Raw genomic sequence first — 13925 nt, 5'->3', positions numbered from 1 at the left:
GCTCCGCGCCGCTCAACCAACCCCGGCGCCGCCGCCTCGGACGTGCCCGCCTCCCTCCCCGTGATTGACCCCGCCGGCAGCCAGTCCCCCGCGGGAATCTCCGCCGCCGCCCAATCGGCGCTGCGGGAGGCTGGAGGCGGGCGGGCCCTGGCGGACAGCGGGCTCGGTGGAGCGGCGGCCGAGGAAGGGCGGCGGAGGCGGCGGCGCCGCGGGGATGGCGGCGGCGAGGGGGTTAACGCGGGGGGGGGGCCGCGAGCCGCGCCGCAGCCCCCCGTGCGCCCCCCGCGCGGCGCCGAGCCCTCAGCCCTCCCCGCGGGCGGGCGGGCGGGCCGGCTCCGTCCCGGCCCCGCAGTCGCCATAGAGACCGCGCCGCACGCCATGGGGCGGAGGCTGGCCCGGGGGCCGCTGTAGCGCTGCCGTCCCCCCACCCCCGGCGCCTCGCAGCCCTTCCCCGGGGCTGCCGGGCTCCTCAGGGACCCGCCGCCGCCGCCGCCACCGCCTGCCTCGGCGCCGTTCCAGGTGAGGCTGCGGGCGGGTTGCGGCGCCCCCCCCCCCCCCCTTTCTCCCCCCGTCTCCCCTCAGCGCCGAGCCCCGGCACGCGCCTAACGGCCGCGTGTGGGCAGGGCCGTCCGCCCGTCCGTCCGTCTGTCAGGCCGCTGGTAGCATCGCTAGGCGAGGCCGGCTGCGCCCGGCTAGGCCGCGGGGGGTCCTCGGCCCGGGGGGAAGCGGCCGGGCTGCGCTTCCAGGCCGTGTGCCCGCGGCCCGGGGGCGCCCAGCTCCCCGCACGGGGACACGCCGCGTCCCGGAGGGCTGCGGGGAGCGCTGGGGCTGCCCCCGCGTCCTTGTGCTCCTGCGGGAGGAACGGCGGCGGGAGGACAAAGGTTGGTGAGAGGTTGGTAAGCCCCCGGGGAGCCGCGGCGGGGCTGGTGCGGGCAGGGGGAGCTGCGGGTGTAGGGATCGCCAATGTGCTGCCCCGCTGGGGGCACAGCAAACCCCCGGCCCTCCGCATCCCAGCAGGGTTCGTAATTCCCATCACAGGGGCCGTAGGAACCGGGTTATGAAATAGCTTGTCGTAGCTTTCTTCGGCTGCGTGTGCAGAACCAGTTGAATCTGAGATGAATTATTCACAACTAGTAAGGAGTATCGATGGGAGGGCTGAGCGCCCTAAAATAAGGCGTGCTCTTGTTTGTCGTGAAATCTTGTTAGCCTTAAAGTGACCGATTGGTTTCCACACTGTGGTTCTGGAAAAAACAGCTAGAATTTTTATTTTTTCTTCATAGTTAATGCCCTGCCTCTCTTCAACACATGCTATACTTGTATAGATTGTTAGCTACTTTTTAGCTGCTGTTTCTGAGAAAACCAAAGGTTGGAGCTTACTTTGCTACTCATTTCATTCTGGATTTTTTGAGGGTGGCTCTTACGATATGAACTCTTGGAACAAGTGTGCCTAACGCTGTCATTCTGTGTTAATTTGCACTGAATGCTCCCTCACTGATGATTCCTTTGTCTTACAACGTGAATTACACATAAAAAAGTATTAAAACTTTCTTAACTTTATGAACAAGAGGTATGTTTATATCTTCTTACAAGCCATGCAAATACAAATGTAAGAAAGTCTGACTACAGCATGCATATATTAATTGGGGGAAAGTTACTTTGAAAACAATACATCAAGGCATTACAGTTTTAAAAAAAGCAAAGATGTAATCAGTTATCTCTGACAAATACTTTGTTCTTCTCTGGTATATTTCTGAAGTATCACTGTGCTGTTGAAATCCAGCATCTTTTTACACTAGTCATTTTGGAAATGTTAGGGGCTAGAATGAGAAGAGCAAATTGAGAGGATGAGGAATCAAGATGTTTGTTAGGTTTAGTATAGTCGTGGTATTATTTCTGCATGTTGCAGTTTGTCTTGCCTCTAACATGACAAATTTTAGCAAGGTTTTTCCACTGTGAGCGATTAAATCAAGAAAGCTTTCTGAGTGTGATAAAAGAGAGAGGTGGGTGAAGCTTTCACTGTTTGAAACTGATTTCTAAATGACCAGCTTCTACCAGTTCTTTATGTGTATATATGGTTAAACACTTGCTTAGCACGTGAATTTATGCTCTATGGTATATTGATACACTACCGTGCTTTCTGTTTTAGCTAAGACTTGTTTATCTAGTGGGAATGAAGTGATACTCAACAACAGGAGATGTATAGTTAACTGTATTTTTCTATGTTTTGTGTTGTGTCTTTCTCCTGCTGTGTTAAACCACCACACAAAGCCTTTGTGTTTGGCTAGAGGGGAGGAGAGCAGCTGCCTCTTCAACGTAAGATACCAGGATCCTCAGAGGTCTCACAGGGATGCGTCTGACATGGACCAGCCGCTGTCCTTCCTCCCCCTGCCTAACTCTTAAAGCACTCTCTTCCCGTGGAGGAGAAACCTGAGCTTTGTTTGATTGATCTCATGGATCAATGTATTGCACCGTGCATCTAGAAGGTCTGTCTGACAGGCTAATTGCTCAAGTAGAGATGTGCAAGAATTAAAATGAGCCAAATTGACTAAATGCGAGCTGTACCCTAAGGAATCCAAGAGCTACACATCAGGGTTTGTTTAAAAATTACTTAGCATCAACTTGATTTCTTGTCAGTGATGAAAGAAACTTGTTCAAATGCTTAATCTTTTATTTGTTTTTCTTCAATAGGCTTGTGTTTAGGCTACTTAAATGAGAATTAATACATTTAACTCGAAGAAGAGGAAATTATTTCAGTCAGTAGAGTACAAGTAAATGGGGCACTTTAATTTTCTGCTTTTCATACAGTGACAGAGCGCTTTAATGCTTGTCCTGTATTCCATGTCAGATAGTGCTGGAATAAAAGTTAACTTCCCTGCCTTTGTTGGGAAACACTAAATACTAGAATATAGTGTGGCTGGTAGTAACCATATCTTGTATGTTCCTTCAAAATTACTTTTTTGAAAATATCATCCAATCTTTTATTTAACCTTTATAACTTTATTATATTTATTGAAATTTTAGAATTGTAGTCTTTTTTCTTTCTTTCTTTTTTTTTTTCTCCTTCAGTGCTCGCTGCTAAGTAGTGTACTCTGGTGGGAATCAGGTACTTTTTTTTAAGCTGATTATGGAATTGAGATGCCTTTCTTGGCAGTTTCAATTTATAGTCTGTTTTTGTTGTTGTTGGTGGTGGTGGTGTTTTTTTTTTCTCCTCTCTATTAGCTTATACGTCACTGATTTTTGAAACCTAAGTAGCGGAAAATTCAAACAATAAAATTTGACCTTGTGACCCTTCACCTCTTGATCTAGTTTAATATCTTTTCTCCACTTTTGAGAAGTCCTGTAAGTTATAACTTCAATAACTTACTCTTCAAACTTGTTTTTCAATTAATAGAGAAAAATCTTTGAAAACCTTAAGGAGTTTTTGGGGAGAAAGGAAGGATTGAATTTGAGAGGAGGGCGGACAAGGAGGGCAGACTGGGAGATTTAAGGTGTCATTAGCATTTCTAACAAAACCATATGTTGTTAAGACTTCAAAAATGTGTTCATCTTTATGTTCAGGTGTGTCTTTCTGTGCTTCTTGTACTGCATGGTTGATTCCATGGTTCTGTGATGGAAAACATTGCTCAAATGCTATTTCATGCTGTTGCTTTGTCTCTGAAGAGATTAATCAATTATCGAGAATTAGATTATTTGCACTGATGAGGAATTCCATCCGGTAATTCTTCCTTTCAGAGAAACATGTGTACGTGCATTTCTTGCTTAGCCTTGAAGCTGGTTACAGAGGAAGCTTTGGAAGTGCTGGAAGAGGCGAAGGCTGGATGCTTCCTCATGGGTGAAGTTCCCCAGCTCACTGATGGTCTTGGTGACAGCAGTCAGATTTTCCAATACAAAGCTGTCTCATGTATAAAGAAAGGGTAAAATATGCTGAACTCCCTTTGAGAGCTTGTAAAAGATGTGAAATACTTTTAATACGAGGCTACTTTCTTATTTCTGGATATCGTGAAGGGATTCATTAATTAGTGCAGAGAAGTTACTCTATGGAGCTGAAATGGGGTGAAACCAGTGGTCGAGGTGGATGTCCTCCCGATCTGTGTTAACGGAGATAACGTTAACACATTTTTGAAGCCCTTGTCTCGCAACTGGCATCACGCTATCACTGTGGCCTGTGTTAATGGGCTTGTTTCAGTGGACTGGTCCGCAGTTGGAATTGGTTTTGCCTCATGGATTTTGCCTGTTCCCAGTGCTTGGGAACTGTCTCCAGTCAGCAGCCACTTACTGATTGTGAAAGAGGGCTTTCTTTCAGCTCTCTGTCACTTCCCAAATATTTTTCAGATAAGGTTTGTTGCTTTTGTCATGCGGTCTCTCAGTATATTAATTTTTTGTGACATTTCTAGCGACAGTTATTTGATACAGTGTTCTTCAGAAATGTAGTAAGAATTGGATTGCTTTGTTTGGTGTACAGCAGGATGTGTTTTGTTGCAGCTGTTAAGTTTACTGCTACAGTAATGCTTCAAATACCGCTCTTGGCTAGCAGTGCTGCTTCTGAGCAAATTAAGCACGTCTGTTTAGCTTCAGTGTTGATTATTTAAAAAAGGGGTGGAAGGAATCTATAAATAGAGCTTGCTGCTTTTCAGCATCAAACTGGTGACTTTTTAGAACATTGGCATTGTTATTTATTTTAAACACAGTATGTCCACTTATCTACTATCTTGAAATAGTTTATTTTCCTGTCTTTCCATTTGTCAGCATTCTGCATTAAATAGATCCAGAATGTGTGTTATCAAGTGATTGAAGATGTATTAAAAGAGGAATGCCTTGGCTACTTACTGAGTTTCATTGAATGCTCACCATTCGTATGTGACACTTTGACTTTCTGTTTCTGGTGGTCTAGAAAATCAAGGTATAATTCCCAAAGAAGAGTCGGCCTAGGACAAACTGATGTGTGGTACTCTGGGAGCTGAAGGAGTAGAATTGATATTGGATCAGGATTCTTTTTCTGTATAAATTTGATCTGCTGTGATGTAAGGCTCTAGGGATTGTTGTGATGATCATGATGATTTGGGTGAAGTGATACTTCTACAGTTTCGTGTAAGACAGTATGTCCATTGGGAAAGCTGTTGAACAGTTCATCTGGATGGAGAAAAGTGAAGAAAGAATCCCAAGATGGATCAGTGCGAAGAAAGTATTTATTGGTCTTGTGGGAGGTATGTGCTAACTAACCCAGTCATGTTTTGTCTTGACTAGGCAAGAACTTAGAAATTGATGCTGAAATTGAGGAGTAAATTTAAGCCTCCCACAGTAAAGCAGATATATACAGGAAAGAAGCTCCATCATTGGCTGGTGTTTGTCATTTATTTATAGCCATGCAAACAAATAAACTTAGTTTTTGTGTGTTAGCTACTGCGGATGAAATTGCACGTTACTGCTGGACCAATCTAACAGCTGGCTGCTGTTTAAAAGTGGAAGATGATGTCCTCTGCTTTGCCTTTTCTAGTGCCTGTTGATCTCTGAGCTGTGTTGATTTAACTTAGAGACTTGACAGTGAATGATTTCAAGAAGGGGGTTGTTTATATTGCTATTTTGCTGAGATAGGCTTATAATTCTTACTGGGTCATGCTGTTACATGCAACCTCACTCTGAATGTCTAGCTGAGAGAAGTAGTCACAAGCAGATTCTCTCTGTTACAATAGCTTGGTTACTTGGTTGGTGCATCTTTCTGCCTTTTGTCAACTCGGGAAGAAGGCAAGAGAAGGAGGAATGTTTTACCTAAAGACTGCATTCAGGTCATGCTCTGCTCTCTTCCCTGTTGATTAGGAGAAGGAAATTTGGGCTGGATGCCATGTTCTGTCTGGACACTTGCCCTTGTTGTTCATATTGTTCTTATATATTTCATTAGTTTTGAGCCTGGGATGCCTTGGCCATTTGGCCGTACTTCTGTAAGCACGCTATGCTCCAACCACTGGACTCACCTTTGAGTCAATTTTCTCTTGACCTCCCTCTGCAGGACAGTTCCATCAGGGAGCAGCTGTACGTTGGCTGGCTGGTTGAGCTGGTAGGTAATACACCAATTCTATTGTGAAGAACTGCATCGGCATGTTATAACAGCTTCCTGAAACATTTGTTTTTCCTAAAGTGAAGGTTTGGACAGAATTGATTTATGGTCTGCATCAGGACCAGGGCCTTCCACGCAAGTAGCCCTGCGGTAGATACTGCTCATATTCGATGCTGACAAATTGTAATAGGCTCTCATGTTCCTTGCTCTGAAAGAGGTAAGAGCTGGGATCAGAGGAAGCTATCTTGTTCTTGGCCTTAAGAGTAGTAATAACTAGATTCTTATTTATTACCTGTATTATTACTTTTCTAGTTTCTAGTATCAATAATAAAAAGATGTACACAGATTTCATCCATGTTATTGTATGTTTCCTGTTTCTCAGTAGAAATCTCATATCCTTCCTTGCTATGTGATTTCATCTCCACCATGTTCTCTTCCAGAGTAGAAACTGATTTTTGTTTAAGTAGTAATTTCGTAATGAAGAAATAAATATCCCACCACAGTTTAGAGTAAATTTAATGCCTGTTAGTTTAAAATATAATAACAATAAAAAAGCTTCTAGCTTGTATGGATATGATGGTATTTTTTATGAGTAAATTCAAGAGCCTATAGAATGCTTTTATCATTTTAGTGTTATTACACTTTTGTTGTCAGGTGTTACTGTTTTCATATCTACAAAATTAACCCGCACTCAATCAATCCGAAATAAAACTTCTAATTTTAGAGATTTTAGTTGTATAGATTAAGTGTTTAGACATTCACAATATACAAATATGGCAGAAAATATGTCAGTAATACAACTGGAATTATTTTTCAAGTCCAAGCTTTAATTCTGAAAGATTTGGTGTCAATTGTCTTTTTTACATACAGACAATATTTATGAAAACATGCAATACTAGTATGTAATACTTTTCATTAGTTAGCTGGGGATGAAATGAAAAACTGTAATTTTTTGGGGGAAATTGCTGTTGTGTTCATAGGGATAGTTTTGCATTTGTTTGTCAGCTAGCTAAGCTAAAATCTGAGCTTGTACTGTAGCTTTTCTAATGTGTAAGAAATTGATACAACTTCTCAATCTCTTGATCCACATGCGTATAATATGTAAACCGTAAACTTATTTTTATGCCATATTCTGTGATACTTTTTTTTTTTAACTTGATCCCTGGACTTGTTAAAATATACTTTTCTGGACTTATGGCAGTCTTAGGATGCTAAAAATACATAAGATAATACATTTCCATAATGAAATATATTTCTGTAGTTTATTTTCCAAGATTAAAGACTTATTGCATGTCTCAGTCTGGCTGCTTTAAGACCAAGTGCTGTTGTAGTTATTGAGGCTAACTTCGTGCACAGCACCAGCTTCTCTGTGACTTCTCTGAATCATGTTTGTTATCAGTAGTTGAATAGGAGCATATAATTTAGAAATTCATTCAGTTACTTCTTTTCATCTTTTAAGAATTCTTTTTAAGAATTTCCGAAATTCATTGAATCATTCATGGAGTGTTCTAGTAGTAGAATGTTCTTATTGACTAAAGTTGAAGACGACAGAGGTTTTTCTTTTATCTTTGTAAGCAATCTAAATGTTCAGCTGTTGACTGTTATGATTTGTATGTTAGAATGTAGATTTCTTGTAATTACTTAAGCTAAAGAAATTTATCTTTGATAACTTAAAGGAATTGTGCTTCATGTTTTTGAAACTCAACGCATATTCTCCAATATTTTAATTTTTTTTTTTTGCGTATTTTCTTGAAATGTGAACACCAGAACTGGAAATAATACTCCAGCAGCAATCCTAACACTAGCAGAGAGGTTTTATGATCTCCCTTAATATTTATTTGCCTACTCATCCACAATTATCATAGCCTTAACAGTGAGTAGATGTGTTTTATTAAGAATGACTGATGATCTGTATGTCATGTTAGATGGTGTTTCCATGTACAGCAGGGAGCAAAGAATGCGATGCCCTCCCTTATTGGAGTCGGACCCTGTGTCATTTGATTGCAGGACTTCGAACGACTGATGTAGTTTGTTCTGTACCACTTCCTAATCTAAGGATCAACAATACACCTTGTAAACTATTTTTCTTAAGCTGTTAATTAAAAATCGTGTGAATAAAGTGAAGAACCAATTCCTGTGGGACAAATTAGAAATGTATTAGTTTTGAGACCTATTATTTAATGTGTGATCTATCTATCTATCTATATTTTTTTTCTGCCATTTTATTTTCATAAAACCAGGCTGCTGTGTGCTGCTTAGATGTCTTAGAGCAGAATAAGAGCCACAGCCCTGTCACCTTTACAGGCCAAGGATGTGGGGCTGGGGCTAGTCTGCTTGCTGCCGTGCCGGGCCGTGCGGAGCTGGCCAGGGTGCTGAGCCTCTGCCGCCAGCCCCTTGCCCGGCACCGGGAGGAGGCTCCCCTTCTCGTTTCTCTTCCTGTTCCCGCTCCCTTCGTGCCTGTGCTGGATGCAAACCCTCCTGCCGAAGATGTTTTCCCAGAGTCAGCGCCTCCGGCTTTGTCACAGCCCCTCTCGCGTCATGTTCAGTGCCAGAAGTGTTCTCCTTGTGGCCCAAATTATGCCAAACGTATTTATTACCAACCTCGAGCAAGAGATACAAACCTTTCCAATGTGATTCTGTTAGTCCCACTGTAATGTGAAACTTGAGCAGTCACAGCACGTCAGAATGAACTTTCAGATGGTGTATAAAGGGCAAAAACATTAATCTGCCTGGAACTTAGCACTTGTCACAGAACAGCTGTCTTGTGACCTCTCGGCCCTGGTCCTCAACAGCATCCTACAAAACAGACTCCAAAGATCAACCTGGAAAATAGCACTACTGTCTATAAACAGCTTTCAGGTTATTACAGATGTTTGGTTTATGTTCTTGTCCATTTCCCACAGTGTTCTCTCTTCTTCCCCACACCACTCTTTCTTTCTCAATGCACTTCAAACATGATTAGTGATGGCGCAATTTTCAATAAATACTAAGTACATGGAATACTTCCCCCCCATTTTAGTAATTTACAGATATTCACTCCCCCCTCAACGGTTATCCATTTAGTAACCATTAGGACACATTCGTTTGCATCTATATGTAGTTACAGTGCCAAATTTACTACCATTTTAGGTAGGCAGGTATGGTTAAAAACATGAAGGCTCATTGATACAGTTACGAAGCACTGCATTTCCATATAAGTTGTTTGCATGTAATACAATATGTATATGTAGTACACATAAGATAGATGTAATATATATAATATAAAATGATGTATGTATATGGATGTAATTCATACATATTCGGTGCTCTGCATTACAGAGTATGTTAGCGTAACAGTATTATAAAGAACACTACATGTCTGATTCCCTGCATTAATTTTTGCATTAATGCGATATATATCAGAGACTTGATGCGGAGCAGAAACTACTAAGCTTGCTAGGCTTATTTATCAGCAGTTATGAGAAAGTAGCTACGTGAACTGGGATAGAAGCAAGACAAAGGAGTGCCACTAAACTAGATTTTTTGAACATCTGGCATCTTCTTCCTTCTCCCCTCTTCCCATCTGATTTATTTTCCTCAGGTCTTTTCTGGTGAGAGATTTGGATGCCTTTATGAGAATTCCATGGCTCCATGGTTCTTAGGCAAGAGCCTCATTTTCTTGAGGTGCAATTCCGTGCAGTGTGACTAAACGAACTAACTGAACTGAAGGAAAGAAAAAATGCTTTTTACACTTCAGTACTGCATCCCTCAACACTGAAATAAAACTTCTAAGAATGCATCTGAGACTTGATCTCCTCTTGTGTTTTTCCCATCACTAGCTGTCTCAGCTCAACAAACTTTCCCTGGGCAAGTTGTCCGTCGGTCAGACCTGACAGCTGATAATGACTGACAAATGGATTAAAGAAATGTACTTCTGCCATGTTTCCTACCTACCCCCCCTGCATGTTAGTCTTGTAGGGTTTTTAATATTTAATAAAGCAGTAACAGCCTATTCCTCTTAGGGGAAGAAATTCTATGTCAGCAAAACACCTGACTACTTCTCTAGAAAAGGATGTTAAAATCTCTCCATCATTTTGATTTGTAGGCAGGTGGTGCCCAACCAAAAGTAGGTGTATATGTCCCGAGTGTAATTAGGGGAAAAAGAGTTTAATCTAGTGTTAAGAACTGAATAATAAAAAAAAGCCTTATGATAGTGCATTTGTTCAGGATTTGCCTCTCTACTATGTTTCCTATGAAAAAGGTAGCAAAGTTAAGATTAAAATGTAGCTAAAATTCAGAGTTTCCATATGACATTATGTTAAGGAATATCCAACTGTGAAACTATTAGAAGAGTGAATCGTATCAAATTACAACAGGATTACAGGAATTCTTGTTCCCCTTTTCATCAGTTTCATATTGTAAGGGCATTGTATGTCTTCCCAGTTGTTTTATGGTTGTTGTTTGTGGCTGTTCATGAGTTTTTTTTTTTTTTTTTTTTTTTTTTTCCCGAAACGCATGATTGAAAGCTTGTTGAAGCAACCTAAAGTAAATACTGAAGTCAGGGTCAGGGACTTTTTATACTCTTGCTTCTCTTGATGCTCCGGTCTTCAGCAGCCTAAATTTTTTTAGTCATGTCACCTGTGTAAAAATCATTGTCATTTATGTAGGTGCTACCTGAGGTAACAACTGATTATGGAATAAAAGTTTTTATTTGAACTCAGAACATAGCATTGCTGTACCTGGCCTTCAATGAGTTCAGATTCATTCCATGAATTTTCATTGCTAAAAATCTGACCCATGATGTCTGTACCAGCTGTATTGAGAGAAAGATAAATTTAAGTTAGGAGATGTGTCTTAATGTGTTATTTCTGTGCATCCGACCTATAGAATTATTTGAATGTAATGATTAGAGGCATTTCCTAGTTGTATCTGAAGCCAGATACTGGAAGGAAAAAACATCCCTTGTCTATTCAATATCTTTGATCAATCAGCTACGGTCTGCTTTTATCATACTGAACTTTGTGTGTAACAGAGTTACACGATAACATGGTAGGCAAAGATGATTGTTGTCTTAGGGTTGGCATAGATTCACTTGGCCTGAATTCTTTGGCATCTGTGGGATAAAATAATGGGAAAATTGTAAGTAATGAATGAACTCATGGCTAAGACACATTTGCTGTTTTCAGCAGACTGATGTGTGGAAGCCATCCATGATCCTCACATTTGTGGAGCAGTCCATGATCACCACTGTTGAATCACACCATACTTTAAAACTCTACTGGCTCAGTTCTGTGCATGTGTAATTTTCTCTACTGCCTGAGGAGTGTTTAGTCCTATTGAGGAGAATCATTGGCTGTGTGAGATGTAGGCAAGGCATTACAAAAATAAACATTAAAGGCTGATTGTGATGTGATTATGATTTAAAAGATGATGATGCCTATATGTTTTTGGCATGCTTTTGGTTTAAAATTAAATCAAATTGCAGATTCCACAAGTTTTTGTTGTTGTTAAGATGGTTCTAAGTAATCAAATTAATATTTTGGCATAATCTCTCCCTGTTTAGGATTTTTTTTTATTAGAGTGGAGGAGAAATGAATGCACTGTGTAAAGCAAGGCTTTTAGCTAGAAGAGAGAGGAAAAAATAAATTGTTGAAAGTGGCAATGTCCAGCTAATCTAACACAGCTGTGCTTTATGTGTACACATAGATACTTTGAACTAGTACTGCTACCTTGAAAGCAATTCTACTCAAAGGGAAGTGGGGAAGATGACAAGCAGAATAGTGAGGTTAGACTTGAGGAGTATAATTCTATGGACCTATAGTAGTATCTGTATGTTTGTGAAGCAAATCTCCAGTTTTAGGAATGTTTTAGCAAATTACTTGTCTGCTGCCAAAATTTGCAATCAGAATCTCTCTGTCATGTGGTGTAATTTTCAACTACGTACATAGGAAAAAATAGTACTTCCTAAACTGATCTTGTTTTTTTATTTATCTAAAGAGCTGTTGTAATCAAGTGGCTGTAGTCAACTGTGATATCATTTGAGTAAGATTACATGATGTTAAGTGGTTTTGATAGCACTGTACATTTTAACATTTGAGGCTTTTACTGTAATAGCGTATTCTGTGAATAGCTTAACTTTATAGCAGTAGGTATAATTTAAAACCTTACTACAAAGGATTTTAGCAAAAGCAGTATTATAAGAGAATATTTGATACTTATTTAAGAATATAAATATGGTCATAACCACATCACGTAAGGAGATGAATGAATGAATGTAACCAAAAGCGAGATGCATTTAATAGCCTGTGAATGGTTTGATCACTGGTATATTTGAAATTGCTTCAAACCCCACACTGATCTTTGACTGCTACAAACCATGCTTTCTTTAATCTCTTTTTTTTTTTAATATAAGTTAACATTTAGTAAAAGATACATAGAAACTCATTTTTTAAGAGTTATTATTCTATATTTTCTGAATATATATGTCGTAGTAGATTTTGATACTTCATCTGGAGAGAGCATTATTAATAGTAATGTTTGACAGAATCGCAAACTTGCTCTGTGTATGGGTACCAAATTTAAAAGGAAATATTCCACTTCAATTGTAATTAAAAAAACATGAGCAAATACGGAGAATTGTTGAAATTTACAGGGCTGTAGTATAGGTGAAAGTTATTAAATCAACATAATTTCATTGCTGTCTGCAGCATGGCTTGATGCACCTTGATTAGAGGTAGAATTTATGCTTATAATATTAGTGATTAGTATTAGTTTTTAATGTGCATGTGAAAATCTGAATTTGAATGAGAAGCCTGGTAATGGAGGGAGTGGGAAATGTGTTGGTTGATGGGAAGAGTACTATAAATAGATATGTTGAGACTATTATAAACTAAACCCAGCCCAAAAAGGGAGAGACAGAACTTGGAAAATAGAAGGTGAAATGATGGAACAAATTGTACTTGAAGATCTTGAATGTTTCTTGAATACAAGAGTTTATATACATTTTTTTTTCCCCAAAATAACTGCCTTACAGGAGTCCCAGAAAAAAAAAAAGTTTATCTGAGTTGAAATTTGTGTCATTGTTCCCACAATGGGTAGTTAGTCAACAGGTTTAGAGTCAGAGATTCTTTAAGCAATTGACAAAAGGTTATGGACAAGAATTTAATTCAAATCATAACTTGCCAATTCAGATCATATGAACTTATGGTGTTACAAGGAGCAGAATTTCTCTTTCCGCTCTCCATCTTCCCAGACATGTGTAGATGGCCATTCTGGAGCAGACTAACGGTCTGTATTCACCAGTGGTCTTAAGTGGATGCCTAAGAGAAAAATATGAGAACAGAGTGCATGCATCCTCCTTTTACAAGCTCAATTTTCTATTCAGGGACTTCTGAGCTGGATATGGTTAATAAATATTTTCAGCAACCCATGAAAATTTTCTTTTCCATGGAGTTGTCTAATGTCCCTTTGAACCATTGTAAACCTTTATCGTTCACAGCATCTGTTGGCAAGAAGTTGCCACGTTAGCTACTACTTCATGAAGAACTCCTTGCTTGTGTTCTGATCCTGGCTTCTGCTTACCTCTTCTGTTTTTTTTTTAATTTTCTTTATTGAATAAGATCACGGATAGATGGTTCCTAGCCAATGTCTCCATGCCCCTAATGATTTTGTAGACCTCTGTTGCATACCCCTCTATTTCCTATCATCTCATTTGAAAAAAGTGTCATTCATTACTTCATGTGGAAATTATCGTGTATCTCTGATTTTCTTGTTCCATTTTCTGAACTTTTTTAAGTTTTTAGATAGGAAGGACTTGAATTGCATACTGTACTCAAAGTATCGGTGAACCATAGATATATAAAACACAACGATTATCTTCATATTGTCTGTTTTG

General features: G+C 40.2%; 1 protein-coding gene across 1 annotated transcript in view; it reads left to right on the top strand.

Annotated features, from left to right (window-relative positions):
• The first annotated feature begins 279 nt into the window (after positions 1 to 279).
• Positions 280 to 13925, top strand: part of TTBK2 (tau tubulin kinase 2) — a 90492-nt gene continuing 76846 nt past the window's right edge. Inside the window, 1 exon segment of the mRNA XM_040557363.1 lies at positions 280 to 519. The gene's annotated coding sequence lies outside the window, so the exon portion shown is untranslated.

Source organism: Cygnus olor, chromosome 5 (genome assembly GCF_009769625.2).
Source record: "Cygnus olor isolate bCygOlo1 chromosome 5, bCygOlo1.pri.v2, whole genome shotgun sequence".
Classification (NCBI taxonomy): Eukaryota; Metazoa; Chordata; class Aves; order Anseriformes; family Anatidae; genus Cygnus; species Cygnus olor.
Note: the sequence above shows the minus strand (reverse complement) of the source record. Positions and strands in the feature narration are given on the sequence as shown.